Source organism: Passer domesticus, chromosome 7, assembly GCF_036417665.1.
Source record: "Passer domesticus isolate bPasDom1 chromosome 7, bPasDom1.hap1, whole genome shotgun sequence".
Classification (NCBI taxonomy): Eukaryota; Metazoa; Chordata; class Aves; order Passeriformes; family Passeridae; genus Passer; species Passer domesticus.
In genome coordinates this window covers 60782739-60795016 of record NC_087480.1, presented here as the reverse complement: position 1 = coordinate 60795016, position 12278 = coordinate 60782739, and the positions used below count along the sequence as shown (strand labels likewise).

The 12278-nt window shown below is 50.1% G+C and overlaps 1 long non-coding RNA gene across 2 annotated transcripts in view; it reads right to left on the bottom strand.

Annotated features, from left to right (window-relative positions):
• LOC135304164 (uncharacterized) overlaps positions 1-3543 on the bottom strand; it is a 28854-nt gene extending 25311 nt beyond the window's left edge. For both annotated transcript variants that reach the window (XR_010365611.1, XR_010365610.1), the window contains exon 1: positions 2339-3543. This is a non-coding gene — a long non-coding RNA (uncharacterized LOC135304164). The remainder of the gene's footprint in view (positions 1-2338) is intronic.
• Positions 3544-12278: the final 8735 nt, after the last annotated feature.

The window sequence follows — 12278 nt, the reverse complement described above, 5'->3', positions numbered from 1 at the left end:
TGCCAGAACTGATAATTTAAAATTACTTTTCTTAATTAAATATATTATTTTAATTACTTTAAATGAAATCTGATTTAATAAAATAAATTAGATGCCTAAAATTTAATTTTTTAATGAATAATTAAAAATAAAACACAGCAAAATGTATAAAATCAGATGTAGATTTCTCTAAACGTGGCTTTGCAATTAGTCTGAGGAGCTGGTTAAACCCAGTCCTGGTGTTAGCTGGGACAAGATGAATGGCAGTTCCCACCCCCCGGCATTTCTCTGATGCCAATCCAAAGCTCAGCTTTCACAGAAGATTTTAAATCCCTTCCCCAGAGCCAAAAAGCTCCCAGATCTGCGAGGGGAGCCGGATAAACCCGGGGGATGTGGAGGTGACAGCCAGGCAGGCAGCTCCAGGAACGGGGAATTCAGGCTGACCTGAACGGCAAATCACAATTTAGATGGTGCTGGGGCCTTTTGGGACCTGAGGGAAGATAAATGGATAAACCTTTATGGCCTGCACTGAGCTGGGCACAGGCTTGGCTGTGAGAGGGAGGAGAGGCTCCTGCGGATAATTCCAGAGGGAAGGAATGGTGGGAGCACTAATTCCACACAGAACATCCCCAGCTGGGCAGCCTGGAGGCACAGGACAGAACTCCTGGGAAAGCTGAGCTGAGCACTCAGAACCTTCCTGGGGAAGCTGGAGCTGCCCCTGCATCCCTGGAATGTCCTTTGCAGTCACCTGAGTGTGGCCGGGCTCTGGGAGAGGTCACCCTCACAGCTGGGAAAGCAGGGCTGGAAAAGGAGCAAACACCTGATGAAGGAGTCACTCAGGCACTGCAGCCCCTGTGGCTGCGGATACTCCCAGGTGCAAGCTGCTCCCAGGAGAAACAAACTCCTCTTGCCTTGTTCCTCCAGGAACCAGGTCTCCTCTGCTTCATTAACTCCTGCAAACCTGTCCCTAATGGGAAATGTCCCCATGAACTCCTCCAAACTATCCCAAACCTGTCCCTAATGGGAAATGTCCCCATGAACTCCTCCAAACTGTCCCAAACCTGTCCCTAATGGGAAATGTCCCCATGAACTCCTCCAAACTAATCCCAAACCTGTCCCTAATGGGAAATGTCCCCATTAGCTCCTCCAAACTATCCCAAACCTGTCCCTAATGGGAAATGTCCCCATGAACTCCTCCAAACTAATCCCAAACCTGTCCCTAATGGGAAATGTCCCCATTAGCTCCTCCAAACTATCCCAAACCTGTCCCTAATGGGAAATGTCCCCATGAACTCCTCCAAACCTGTCCCTAATGGGAAATGTCCTCACTAACTCCTCCAAACCATCCCAAACCTGTCCCTAATGGGAAATGTCCTCACTAACTCCTCCAAACTATCCCAAGCCTGTCCCTAATGGGAAATGTCCCCATTAGCTCCTCCAAACTGTCCCAAACCTGTCCCTAATGGGAAATGTCCCCATGAACTCCTCCAAACTATCCCAAGCCTGTCCCTAATGGGAAATGTCCCTGGTTTTTGATTGGAGCAGCCTGGGACAGTGGAAGGTGTCCCTGCCATGGCAGGGTGGCACTGGATGATTTTGGATTCCCTTCCAACCCAAACCATGCCAGGACTCTGAGGTTGGATCCACTCCCACCCTCAGCTGTGCTTCCAGGACAGTTCCACCCTTCAATCCTCAGCACCACATGAAACATCACTCAAATATTCCGTCTGCATCCCCTCCAAACCTTGATCCCTCCTCACACGCCCCCTGCAAGCAGGAAAATTGGCCTCTGCTCCTGGTGGGAACGTGGCTGGGATCCATCAGGGAGCTCCAGCCCAGGAATGACGAGGGGAAGAGCTCTCCCAAACCACCACAGGGTAATGACAGCCAGCTGTTGTGCTAATGAGAGCCCGATCAATAATTCATGTGATATTCCTGCTGCAATTAATCGTGAGAAGTCAGCAGGGCTTTAATGTGGCGCTCACACACATTTCCAGGCACGGAGCCATTCCTGCTCCCTGGGTTTGCCCCACAGCTGCCCTGGCTCTGCAGGCACACGGAAACCATTGGGGCTGCAGCATCCAGCAGGGATGGGCAGGAGCTGGAAACATTCCCAAGGCATCTGGGAGACTCCTCTGCCCAGCCTGGGCTGGCTCCTCACCCTCTCCCTCTCCCCAGGACTGTCCTGACTTCAGGACAAAATATCTGTAGGATATTTGCTGAGTTTCCTTTTTTGTTATCCATGAGAAGTGTGTGGTTGTTCAAATACTGCACCCAAAAAACCAGCATTATCTCTGCCCAGCAGCTGATAAAATACAGATAAAAGTCTAAAGAAGTTGTAAAATAGCTCTGAACTCACCCAGCACACCCAAAAAATGGTATTTTCATGAGCAGCAAGCCCTGCAGAATAAAGTGCTTGTGCATTCTGTGCTCAGAGCTGCTAAACTGGCCACATTTAAAGGCTCAGGCATCTCCTGCAGGAGGGACACACCTGAGGAAGGGATTTGGGGTGGGTGGGGGCTAAAACACTGATTCAGGTGCCACGCAGGGTGTCAGGAAATTGGTGCTGTCAGGAGAACGGGGAATTATTCTCAGGAAAACAAAAATAAAGCATCAAACTGCTTCTCTGTCGTGCCCCAAATTCTGGGGTTTTCTGAGATGCCCTGTGGAGCATCCAGGCAGAATTCCTGGTTATCCCAGAGCTATAGGATATTCCAAACTGACAGAGAGCCCCCCCAGCCCGGGCTCCTCTTCAAGGCAAACCTTCCAGCCTTTAGGGCCGTTCACACCAGCTGGCCTCAGGATTTCAAATCATCCCTTATTTTATTTTTTATTTAAGTTAAAAGAAAAAAAATAGAGAAAGCAGTTTGCCTTGGGCATCAATCTCATTAAGAATTGCTTCACACCTCTTTCTTATGCTGGAGTCAAACGAAAGATTTGTTTGATTTCCTCGCTCTGCAAACAGCCCCCATAAAACCCGCGCCATTCTCTCACCTCCCTTTCAAGTGCCATCTTTTTGTCCTCGGATGCTCGCAATTATTAACATATTTTACAGTGTTCCCGAGATAAAAGAGCTCTCCCGGCCCGGTTCTCTCACCCTGCTGGAGGTTGTTGTACCTTTGATCAGCCTCCTTGTCGGATGTGGAGCCCTGGGACACCTGCGTGGGAACAGGAGCCCTGCAGCCACCCCTGCATTTCCAGGCAGCACTTTGCAGTCACCTGAGTGTGGCCAGGCTCTGGGAGAGGTCACCCTCACAGCTGGGAAAGCAGGGCTGGAAAAGGAGCAAACACCTGATGAAGGAGTCACTCAGGCACTGCAGCCCCCGTGGCTGCGGATACTCCCAGGTGCAAGCTGCTCCCAGGAGAAACAAACTCCTCTTGCCTTGTTCCTCCAGGAACCAGGTCTCCTCTGCTTCATTAACTCCTGCAAACCTGTCCCTAATGGGAAATGTCCCCATGAACTCCTCAAACTGTCCCAAACCTGTCCCTAATGGGAAATGTCCCCATGAACTCCTCAAACTGTCCCAAACCTGTCCCTAATGGGAAATGTCCCCATGAACTCCTCCAAACTAATCCCAAACCTGTCCCTAATGGGAAATGTCCCCATGAACTCCTCCAAACTAATCCCAAACCTGTCCCTAATGGGAAATGTCCCCATGAACTCCTCCAAACTAATCCCAAACCTGTCCCTAATGGGAAATGTCCCCATGAACTCCTCCAAACTATCCCAAACCTGTCCCTAATGGGAAATGTCCCCATGAACTCCTCAAACTATCCCAAACCTGTCCCTAATGGGAAATGTCCCCATGAACTCCTGCAAACCTGTCCCTAATGGGAAAGGTCCCCATGAACTCCTCCAAACTATCCCAAGCCTGTCCCTAATGGGAAATGTCCCCATGAACTCCTCCAAACTACCCCAAACCTGTCCCTCATGGGAAATGTCCCCATGAACTCCTCCAAACTATCCCAAGCCTGTCTTTAATGGGAAGTGTCACTGTCTTTTGATGTGGCTTCATCTCAGGTGGCGCTACGCTCACCTGGTGGAAAGCCCAGGAGATTTCTTAGTGGGAGGTTTAAGCAGGGCTTACGCTGGATTTTAGGGAAAATTTCTTCATGGAAAGGGCTGTCCAGCCCTGGCACAGCTGCCCAGGGCAGTGCTGGAGTCCCCATTGCTGCGCTGGCCGTGGCAGTACCGGGGACTCAGTGGTCCTAAAGGTCTTTTCCCCCTAAACAATTTTGTGATTTTGTCATTCCACAGACTGTTAAAAGCAGAACTGAACCCTTTTGGAGGCTGACTCAGCAAGAAGGAGCTCCTGAGAGCAGGGAGCACCCATCCATCCATCCATCCATCCATCCATCCATCCATCCATCCATCCACCCATCATCCATCCATCCATCCATCCATCCATCCATCCATCCATCCATCCATCCATCCATCCATCCATCCATCCATCCATCCATCCCTCCCTCCCTCCTCCCAGGAGCAGCTCTGTGTCCCAGCAGGGTCACGGGGCCATCTAGAGGAGAGGGAGGATGAGGAGGACAGAGAAGGAGAATGAAGGAGCTGGAGCTGGAGTTCTCTCATCCCTGGTGGCACCTGGAGAGGTTCCAGCTCTCTCCTGCAATCCCAGTGCAGGTCCAAAGGGAAGCTGCAGCTGGGAGGTTTCTCCACAGCGGGGGGGGATGTCCCTGAATGCCACCCATGGACACAGGTGTCCCCTCCCAGGGCAGGGACTGGCTGGGAGCTGTGCTGGACAAAGGGCACGGAGAAGGGCTCATAAACGAGTGTGGAATTTAAAGTTCAGTTCCGTGTCCCGTCTCCCTCCCTTTGCGGGTGAAAATCCCAGAGCTGGATTTTCCCTGGAAAAGGCGCCGGGGATAATTCCCACAGGAGGATTAAAGGGATCTCCCCTGCTCCGGGCTGATCCCACTGCCCTCGGGCATGGATTGCTCACATTCCCGCGGGATCTGCTCCTGGAGATCCCACCCCAGGTGTCCTGCAGGGCTCAGACCGGCTCCCGCTGTTCACTCCTGGCTCCAGGAGCTCAGGCACAGCTCATCCCTGCTCCTCGCCCACTCCGAGCTCTCACACCCTGCAGGGATGAGAGAACACACAGCAACAGCTCCTCCAGCCTTCCAAAGGCTAACGTGGGGATTTTCTCAGAAAAGTGAAGTTGTTGGTAAATTCTGAGGCCGCTGCCTTGCTCCAGAAACATTTCCACAGCGTGATCCTCATCGGCTCTGTGCCTTCCCAAGAGGATCTCAGGCACATCCCACTGGTGGTATGAAACCAGGAACACCAGCAGTGACTGAAGGAAACCTGGAAAAAGGAGAGAGGACCATCCTAAACCAAGCCAAATTATCTTTTTCATTTTAAATGCAGCCCAAAATTTGTCCTGGTCCAAAATGATGAAACTGCATCTGCTGGGAGCACACAGCTTCACATGGCCTGTAAATATTTGTGTAACAAGTCATAGAATTATGCAATAAAGCACATTTTTCATCTGCCCGACAGCTCTGCCTCAAATCTGCCCGTGAATCTGAAATCTCTTCCCAAATTCTATTTTTTAACCTGTCCCAAACCAAGCTCCTTTCCAGAGCTCTGTCACTTGAGGATGAAACCTCAGCATTATCAATATTACCAACTCTGTCAGCAGCCCCCTTTTGCTCTTTTCTGGCTGCAGGGCTGTGCTGTGGGGAAAGGCTAAAATTTGTTTTTGTCGGGTAATCCAGCCCAGATGCTCCAGCCCAAACAAGGCCCAGCTCTACTGAGAAACGGGGTTATTTTTAAATGGGGTTTCTGACTAATTTGCAGCCAGTCAGTGATGTCAGGGGCCGTGAATGCCAGAAAATCACAATGCTCCAAACCTCTAAACTCTTGCTTGGTGTACTAAAGTGAGGGAAAAGAAAGGGCTTAGGAAATTTGTGTTTTTCACGCTGGCTGAAAAGCTCCAGGTTATGAAACAGCAGCCCAGGGGGTCGGGGGATCCCTGTGGGTTTAGGGTGGAAGGGACCTCAAAGATCATTTCGTTCCAACCTCCTCCTTTAGGTGTTGACATAATCATCCTCATTGTCACCTATTCTCCGAGAAAACCAGGATTTTAAGGGAAAAAAGCAGTGGTGGGGCAGTGGAATCAAGTGTGGGGTGCTCTCCATGAGCTCCTCCCCTCTCCTGGCCGGCCAACCCCAAATCCTGCTCCTGCTCCAGAGCATGAAGTGATTTCCTGGGCAGCATTTTTCACTTTTCAGTCCTTTCAGCCCTTTTTTTTTCAGGAGATGACACAAGTGGCTGCAGCTCTGGGGTGGCTCCTGTCCCAGTTATCCCAGTCCCAGGTGGGTTGGGATCCCCCTCCGAGCCACGAGCATCCCACATTCCTGATGACTGCTTGGATGTGGCAACAAAAAGGAGATTTTCCCCTCACTGTGCTGAGGTTCAAGTTCTCCAGGTCTAACTCTTGAGAGGAAAATCTGCCCCCAGTATTCTCTTTTTAAAATATTTTCTCCCTCTGATTCAGACATTGGATCATTTGAGGCAAACCAACACAATCTGCTTGGGTTTGTATTTTATCCATCAAAAAGGGTTGGTTTGGGTCAAAGTAAAACCCACCAGGAATACCAGGAGAATTCCCTTCTCAGGGGACAAGGATGAGCTTTGGGGAGCCACTCACAGAGCTCCCATGAAGAAACAAATATTTTAAATTAATGTGTAACTGTTGTACTCCAACTGTTTCTCTACACTACCTCATATCTGCTATTTCTTCTCCTCTGGATTTAAAAAATTAAAAAATAAATGATGCAAATGTGTAAATCACCTCCTGACTTATGTAAATCCCAATTATTCTCCCATTTAAATCACCTTTAATCATTTAAATCACAAAAGGAATCCTGATTCCTTTTGGTTATTAGGGAACATTCCAAGTTTGCAAGCCCAGCTAAACCAAGATGCAGTGCCTGGGTTGGAGCAGGCCAATTCTCAGGGCAGAAAAGATAATAAATTGTTGGCATTTATCCTTCTGAACAGGTCAAAAAATATAACCTGTGGCCACCAGGAACATCCTGGGGAGCTGCACGTGGATTTATAAAACACTGATTTTTCTTCCACAGCATCTGGTTCAGCCCATCATTTCCTGGAGGATTTTTCCCCCTGGGTGCAGCACATTAAAACCCAAAAACGACAACATTAAAATTCATCTGTATTATTTGTATAATTTATACTATTTATGTTATTTCTATGATTTGCATAATTTACATTGTTTATATTCAGGAAATTTTGATTTTATGATTTCCAGCTGCTGCTGGAAATTCCAAATCCAGGTTGGACGGGTTTGGGACAACCTGGGGCAGTGGAAGGTGTCCCTGCCACGGCACTGGATGGGTTAAGCGCCCTCCCAATCCAAACCATTCTGGGATTCAGGAGCCTGGGCTTTCGGAGGGTATTTTTTATTTCCTGCTTCCTGGAATATTAATTTTTCCAGCGGAGGGAAGCGGTTCCTGAGCGTTAATTAGATGTTTAATTAACACCTCCCAAGGGAAGCCTGGGAATGCTCGGGACGGAGCCGCCGCTCCCTCCCTTCCCTCGGCAGCCACGAGATGGCAAAAGAGCTTAAAAAACGTGCCAGGAAACCTCGCAATTCCGGCTTTTTCAGCAAAAAAAAGCCCGGCTGCGCTTCCCAGGCTCAGGGGTGATCCAGGTGCGGGGACATCCCTGAGGGAAAGGGAAAACCCAGCCTGGCCTTGGGCACTGCAGGGATCAGCCTCAGCTGCTCTGGGAATTCTGTGCCATTCTGTCCCCCCCTCCCAGACAGGAATCCCTTCCCTAAAATCCCCAAATCCCCAAATCCCCAAATTCCCAAGTCCCAAAGCCCCCAAGTCCCCAAGTCCCATCCCGCCCTTCCCTGTGGCCGCGGGAATCATCCCCCCATGCTGCCCCTCAGGCCCGTCCCCGGGCTCAGGGAACTCTCTGAAATGCGGTTTTCTGCCCCATTTCTGGCCCTGCCCTCCAGCCCCGCACTCCCAGGCCGATCCCGAGCTCTCCCCGGTGGGAATTCCCGGCACAATTCCCGGCACATTTCCCCGTGTTTCGCCCCATTCCCCTCACGCACCCCGAAGAAGGCGCGCAGCGGCCTGCTCCTCCCTCAACACAGACCCGAGCCTGCCGCTAATTAATTAAAACCTGTAATTAACGGAGAAGTGAAACCCCCCCTGGGCACGGCGTTCCCGGAGCCCGAAGCGCTCCAGGCCAGGCCCAGCTGGATTTGCAGCCTGTGCCAGGGCTCTGAGGGGATTCAGAGCCCCCATTTCCCAGGAGAACCCCTCAGAGCACAAACACAGCCCCAGTGCAGATTTTGCCGCTCTGCTCTCTGCAGATTTTGGCCTCTCTCATCCCCTGCCCGAGCTCTGAGCAGCCCGGACACTTTTTGCGATGGAGGAACGCAAAAACAACCCAAAAACAGCGAGGCAGCGCCGTGTTTGAGCCCGCAGCCAGAGCCCGGACCGGCACTCGATCCCTCAGCGGTCCAAAGGCGAGGAGAATCCCAAAAAAGCTCCCAAAAATCCCAGGATCTGCTGCCGCCAGGCGGCCCCGAGACGTCCCCGCAGCAGAACGGGCTCGCCTCGCCCTCCCCAAACCCAGAAAATTGCAAATTTCCCCTCGGATGCTCGGGAATTGAGTGGGGGGAAGAGAAAAGCATCCTTTCCCCACCGCCGGGAGGCAGATCCAGGTTTTGGGCACAAAAAGGGACATCCCGTGCTGAAACAGTTCCAAAGGCATCGGACAGAGGGGAGCTGTTAAAGGACACGAGGAAGGAAAATTAACTCTGTTCTGGGGCTGCTTGGGAGAGGGGAAACCCGCCCTGAATTTCGGCTCAGGGCTCGCTGTCCTTCCCTGGAATGGTCCCTTCCTTCCCAGTGGATGCTGGAAACAAATGGGATCCGAAGGGAAAAGGGACTTTTTTAAAAGTTCCAGAGTAACCAAGTTAGAAAAAAGGACGAGGGGAAACTCCAGCGCCCTCTGAGACACCAGCAGCATCCCGGCTCTGCAAATTCCCTGATTTTCCCCCTTGCTAAGCCGCAGGAGAATCCAGGAGTAAAATTCAAGAGCCTTTATCACCTCCCCAGCTGCAGGGAGGATTTCTGGCCACTGCAGAATTCCTTGGTTCACACAGTGTGACTTCCACTAAAGACAACAACCAATGAAGGCGACCTAAACCCCTGAATAATTTAAATATTAACGTTATTAAGAGGTGGAAAGCGGCAGAAAGAAAAGGGTGCACAAATCCCCCCAAGGGGAAGGATTTCCACAAGGACTCGCTCTGTCTGTTCATTACAGCTGTGAAAGGCACAAGCAAAGATTATTTTAATATTCTGCCCTTCCCTCCTCCTCCAAGGAAAATAAAATTCTGTTTAAAATCATTCATGAGGCCAAGCAGAGCCAAGGCAAGAATATTTCTGCCATGAGGTCGAGTTTTGTGAGATCCATTTGGTGTTTTCCCAGGAGCTTTTTGCCTGGGTTTGGAAGTGACTGCACAAACACTAGAAATAAAGGAAGGAAAGTTTCTGTTTCACCTTGATTCCTTTGTGGTTCATCCCATCCCGCCTGGATCCTGCCTTGGCTTTGCTCCACTCCTGTGTTATCTTTGACTGAACCAAAAAAGAGGAAGCACAGCCTGAGGAAGCAGTTCCCAGCTCCATGAGAGCCTGAAGAGCCCAGCTGGAGCTGCTGGGACTGAGGGATCAGTCATCAGAAAAACAACAACAAAAAAAAGAAATTAAGGAGCCCTGCTTGGGAATTTCTCCAGGCTGGAAAACCCTGGGGAAGAGAAAGTTCCAGGGAGACCTTGGAGCCCCTTTCAGTCTTTGAAAGGGAATTTGAAAAGAGGGGAGATGTTTTTATACAGGCAGAGAGTGACAGGGAAAGGGGGAATGGCTTTAGACTGAAGGAGGTGGGATTGAGATGGGATTTGGGGAAGGAATTGTTCCCTGGCAGGGTGGGGAGGGCTGGGATGGAATTCCCAGAGCAGCTGTGGCTGCCCCTGGATCCCTGGCAGTGCCCAAGGCCAGGCTGGGACAGTGGGAGGTGTCCCTGCCGTGGCAGGGTGGCACTGGGTGGGATTTAAGATCACTTCAGGGTCACCATTTGGGTTCATCCTGGGGGCAGCCCTGGCTGGGCTCTGCTGCTGCCCGAGGTGCATCCATGGAGGAGATCCTTGGAATCAATCCCTGCTTTGTTCTGGAGCTCTGCCCAGCCTCTGCTCCAGGGCAGGGGGGCAGACTGAAGTGAAAACAAAACATTTTGGGCCAACTCTGTTTTATACTTATCAAAGCCTTGGATCAGCCCTGGCTGAGCTCTGGAATCCCCGTGATCCTGCTGCTGCCTCATCCTTCAGGAAGGCACAAAGAAGGGAAGACTCCAGCTTGCTCTCCTGAGCTCCCTGATCCACATTTTGGTCTCTCTGATATCCTTCCAACCTGCCTTGTCATCCCTGCCCTGTAAAATGTCAAAAGCTGCTTGCCAGAGGCATTTTGCTTTTAGCAAAATTGGAATCTGTGTCCATGAAAGGAAACAATTCCATCGCAGACCTTCAATTTCCTTCCTTCCCACGCTTGGAATTTGTGATGAAACCACTGGAAGTTGTACCTGAGCATCAAAACCACACGAGGCCAACTGGCTTTGAGGACAAACTGGAGACATTTGGGGTTTGCAACCAGCCTGATTCTCTGCCTGAGCAAAAATCCTGCACTGAAATCCCAATTCCACCAGCGGGAATTAGAATTTAACTCCAGCAGGGCCAAGTTTTCCTCCTCAATGTCCCAGCCACATCCCCTTTCCTGAGTCTGGAAATGGGCTGGGTTAGGAATCCACTTCTCTTGGATTGCCAGGGCTGAGAACTTCTTGTCCTTAAAAAAACCTGTCAGCAGGCCAAGGACTGCCAAATTCCAGAGGGAACCAAAGGCAGCTGAAGCAGGATGAGGAATCTGACTCCGTTTGCTCATTTAAAGTTAATTTCAAGGCTATTTCAGCCGTGATGCCACACACACCAAAAGAAATGCACCACAAGAATGAGCCAGGGTTTTGTTTTCCTTTGGGAGAATTCCCTGCTTCCCCCGTGCTGGATATTAATGTTACCAATGCCCTTGGAGGATGTACTGCCTGAAATAAATGTCATTGATCAGGGAAAATGAAAATATCACTGGGCCCAACAATGACAAATCTGCTGCTCCTGCCAGGCCAAGAATTTGTTTCATTTAGGAGCCAGAGCTGCTGGCAGGGGCTGGGGAGGGAGCTGCTTGCCAAATGTCTCCATGGGAAATGAAATAATTGGGAATATTCACTAGCAGGGCAATGAAAATCATTGCTCTCTTTGGCCCACAGACCCAAACCTCCCGGAGTTAGGCTGGGCTTTCTGAAATGGTGCCAGTGGGAGCAGAAATTCTGCTGGGATTTGTCCCCTGGCACAGCCAAGGGGACCTTTGGAGTGGCTGGGGATGGTTCAGTGAAGAGACAGAGCCCTTCCCCATCCCAGGACATCCTGCAATGGAAAATGGGATCTTTTAAAGGATTTCTCATCCAGATCCCACTGGCATGAACTGATTCTGCCCAATGGAGCTGATTGTGTCACACAGGAGGGGCTTCCTCCTTTGCTCTCAGAGGATGCTGCAAAATTCAGGGACTGTTTTCCCCCACTGCAAAAATAAAAGTTGCAGGAAACACCAACATAAAAAATATCCTCTGCAGGCCAAGGCAGAGTCACAGCTCTCGGGTGAGTTACTGGATTTTCTCAGAAAATCATAAAATCCTGGGTTGGGGGGGACTTTAAATCCCACCCAGTGCCACCCTGCCATGGCAGGGACACCTCCCCTGCCCCAGCCTGGCCTGGGGCACTGCCAGGGCTGGGGCAGCCACAGATTTTTTGGGAAAACCCAGCTGGGGTGTCAGGGAGAGCACACCAGCACTTCCCAAATCCCTGTCTCACCTCAGCTCTGACCTCCAGGACTCTGGCTCTGGTTCCCCCTACAACTTTTGCATTCCAAACTCAACTTCTTGTTCATTCCAACATTCAAATGTACAGATTCAGCAGAATTCTGTGAATTGTACAGGTTCAGCAGGTTGTAGAATGGTTTGGGAAGTCTGAATAATTCTTAAAATTGATTTATGAATAATTGAATAGGTTGATGTTGTTCCTTTAAAATATTTTAAATAATTTTAAAATATTAGTATTTATTAATAAATTTATTTATAATTTTATAACCAGACACTGTTATCTTCTGGGTGCAGATTCTTTCAAACACTCTGCAAAACT